The sequence below is a fragment of the Notothenia coriiceps genome, unplaced genomic scaffold, assembly GCF_000735185.1.
Source record: "Notothenia coriiceps isolate Sejong01 unplaced genomic scaffold, NC01 NC01_scaffold00035002, whole genome shotgun sequence".
In the NCBI taxonomy this organism is placed as follows: domain Eukaryota; kingdom Metazoa; phylum Chordata; class Actinopteri; order Perciformes; family Nototheniidae; genus Notothenia; species Notothenia coriiceps.
The window spans coordinates 1-4,175 of record NW_011367703.1 but is presented as its reverse complement, the minus strand read 5'-3'; positions in this window follow the sequence as shown (position 1 = coordinate 4,175).

Genomic DNA, 4,175 nt, shown 5'->3' with positions numbered 1-4,175 from the left:
CCAAAGAGGCTTCAGGCCCAGTACCAGAGCACAGAGGTCCTTCATCCCTGTCACTGTCTGTAAACAATTGCCCGTCCCAGCGGCCCGCCCTATGCTATTCCTGGCCTTTCCTGACATCTTTCAAAGACTCAAAACTAACTGAGAGTAGAAGTAAATCTGAGCAACGCTGTGCAAGTGGAAGAATAGTCAAGCTCAGAAACAAGTTATGAATAGTGGTGCCAAAGCTGAGTTTGAACATCTGCCACTGAGTCCCAGTAGAACAGTAATGCTGCCGGTGTTGATGACAGAGTAATTAATTGTCTAATAATGATGCATAGCTCTGTTATAAAAACAACCTTGTGCTGCGGCTGCCCTTCATCCTCTCATGAAGGATAATCGTTTTTGCAGCTGTTTAAAAATTATTTCCTATCTGTTTCTATTACAATCGCAATAACATGATCCACACAACAACCTTGCAAAGAAGACTAAGTGGAAATGGGGTGCATGATTATATGATATACTGCGCACCAATTTCAAACTAAAGGATTGACTCCTTTTCACAAGTAAAATAAGTGATTTAAACTGCCTGGTGTTGTTTTTGTTGTTGTTCTTTTATCCAAGTACCGTTGAAAATGCTCTGCCTCTTTAGTGTATAAGTTGTTTAGTAATAATTAAACAAAGACAGTAGCTTCTGGCTTTTATGAACTTCAACAGTCTGAGTCACTTTCCATCCAGTAAGATGAAAACCACTTTGTCCTTTTTCTCCTGAGTGATTCCTGTCCTCCAGGAAGTCAATCATTTTCTTCTCCCTGCTGATTGGAGGTAATTAGGCGAGCCGAGTTTGTAATTGGATAATAAAAGATGTTAATGAGCCGCTGTCCTATTAACTCATTCTGTGGCAGTGAATAGCAGGACACGGCTTTGCCACACTTCTGCGATACAACTCTAATAAAAACCGATACATTTCACAATAATAACAAGATGTACATGTTAATTATATCGGAATAATCCGCCCTATCAAGTTAGGATAATAGGATACTTAAGGCCTTATAGCACATTTTAAATAATCTGATGACCTCAAAGGTGTGTAAATGTAAAGGAAACCAAATATTTTTGTGAGTACATTGCACTCATGGATGTATTTATGACTATTTTGAGCTTTAGTGTTTATATTTATTTCGTGTTGATTGTTATTGAAGAATACGTTTCCTGCATGAACTCATCTCTTTTTTTAATGTTTAATTAATGTACATTTTCAGCTTCACCCAGAGGTGGCTTGACAAAAACTAAGAAAGTTATTTATGGTAACAACCTTCACAGAAAAGGGTCATTCTCTGAATCTCATTTCACACAGTCCTCCTCTCTACCTTTAGTGTGCTGCTGCTCTTCCATTGTCCGGGCCTTGATACTGACAAGGTTGACATCAGAGGAGAGCTCTGACACCGGGTGAGTTAGGACTGCCAGCTGTTAGCAATCAAGTCTATTTTGAAGTCAGGGACACATGGACCCCCAGGGCCAAAGCAGCAACTAGCCCAACCCCTCGTCCCCCCAACCCAGCCTACAACCTCCGAGCCCCCTGGTCCCACAGATAGCCAGCCCAGCTGTATTGGTTCCAGATGTTGCAAAGCTGCAGTAAGGGCCGTTTACCTAAGAGGACCCCAAAAAGGATGACGGACCTGCACAGAGCGTAGTAATGCTGCAAACACTGAGCTGAAGCCTATTTCCAACAATAAGACAGTAGACAGCTAAATAGATTTGAATAAAATATATTATAAGGTTTAACATAATATTCTCATACTCTTCTCCTTGACAGAGGATGTGCTGTATGCTGTGACAGAGAAGGCATTACCTCTGCAAACTGCTTTTAGAGAATATCAGTTAATATTAGACATTGGCTTCTTCCTGGGCGAACTTGCTGTCATCAAAAATATTGGCCTGAATACTAAAGAGTCTAATCTTTATGGAAACTAGGCCCTGAAACATTTTCGTGTTTTTTAGTAGCAAGACCTAAAGAGAAAACATGTTCAAATTATATACAATCATCAGTATGCAGCTCCAGGCCACATAAAACACATTTGAAATCTGGATAGAGTGAGAAGGGGCTGGCACTCAGGTTGTTTGAAAGGAAATGATCAAATCTTTGCAGCTGCATTGTTTCTGTGTCGAACAGGTCAATCAAAACTCTCAGGAAATTGGTTTTGACAGGTGGAATGTCCCGGTAAAATGTCTTGGCCTGCTCTCTCTCTCTGCTTAAATGTGATCAAAGAATAACATAATAGTAAATATGTAAACATGAGACTAATTTAAACTATCTGTTAACATATGTGAGAGAGTGACATTAGAGTCTGACATTAATAGAAACAGATGAGGGTCTAACATGAATGTCTTCATGTCAAATTTTCTTTCTGTTGCATAGTCTGCAGGGCCCAGGAGTTCAAAACTTTTAATCCCTATCTGATCAGATCAGATTTGGATTTTGGGGAGCTCAAAACCAAAAAAACAGGATTAGGACCACTTTGATATCCGATCAGATCAGGAAATCCAATCCAAGCTTTAATCTGGATCAAATCTTCAAAATGGGTAGTTCAAACCGACAACACAGGATTGGGATCAGTTTGATCCCAAAAAACTGGATTACCCTGATCCCACCAGAGGGGTGGATTTCCAGTGGATTACCAGAGCAAAAAGAACTGTACAATTTATTTTAAAATATGTTTTAATTTAAATAAGATGGCAACGTTTGTTAACTGAAATAATACACACTTTTTAGCCTTGATGGGAAATACGTTTTATTTTTTCGATTTTTGCTCACGTTTCTGGTGGCCTATTTTGTTTTCAACCAAATGTTGATGACATAAATGTTTATGCTGATACAAGTATCACAGCAAAGATTGTCAATCACAAATGTAATTTAGATTAAAGTAAAAATATCTTCAACAAAAAAAAAGTCCATCATCTGTCATCACCTTTCAAATAAAAAAATATAATTAGTCATTATAGATGTCTCTGCAATGTGGTCTCTTGTCTTCCTTGTATAATTTTTCATATCCACTAGATGGCGATCGGTAGGATTAAAGCACTGATATTCAGGATCTAGTCATCTTGAAAAATCGTAATCTGGATCAGGCTGATCCTATCCTGAATTGCTTTGAACTCCAGGGACAAAATTTGGCCAACTTGTCTGATCCTGGATCAGAAAAAATGGGATTTCAAAATCTGATCGGATCTGATTGAGATTAAAAGTTTTGAACTCCTGGGCCCTGATGATCATGTGTGATCTTGCTTTGATGGCACCTAATCTCAAACAGACCATCGAACACATTGAAAGGGAGGCAGACATGTTTACTGCAGGCCTGTAGCGCCCTCATGTGGCCCAACGATGAACATATAGGACCAGATGAATGAGCCAGATGGTGCCATAAACCCATTCAGATTAGACCCATAAAGATAGACATATTTTAACTGTAAACTGTAGACATACTGTTTATGTAATATTCAGTCTATTGTGAAATCAAAGTGCAAATACTACAATATTACTGCAGTTGATGTTAAAATGAACATTTTCGAAATGAGACAGCAGAACACATTTTCACAGCCATAACAAATCCACAAATAGAACAATTACAGCTTCAAAATGTCAGACAGTAAAACAGTAGTTGAACTGAACCAAACACAGCGACCCCTGGTGGCTCTACTCTGGAAACAAGTTACAATACGGCCTTTTTTCATCAAAGGTGATCAGAACCGAAAGACTATCTTCCTTAATCCCATTGCAGTTTGCTTTCATGCGTTTGACATCACTTGTTTTTGCATTTGTTATATTCCCTTTCACATTCACACAGGGTTCCTGTCACAACTCCCCTGACTAGCTTTCAACCACTGAACAGTGAACATTCCACTTTCTTACCCACCACGGTACTCATCTCTATTGATCTCCCCTGTTGCTCTCTATCCCTACATTTGATCAACATTGATCCATCCCTCAATACTTTAGCACTCATTACCTCCCCGATGATGGATTTAGTTAACCGTATAGGGTTCCACACGCCGAACGAAGCTCCCTCTTGCGCAAGTTTCACAACCACCATGAACTCCTATTGCCTATTTCCGACTACTCTTTCTCTCCTTTCACCCTCACTATTGCTCTCATCCGAATGAGTATTTCCTCCCTTTTTATGTTTATTTCCCCTCACCAT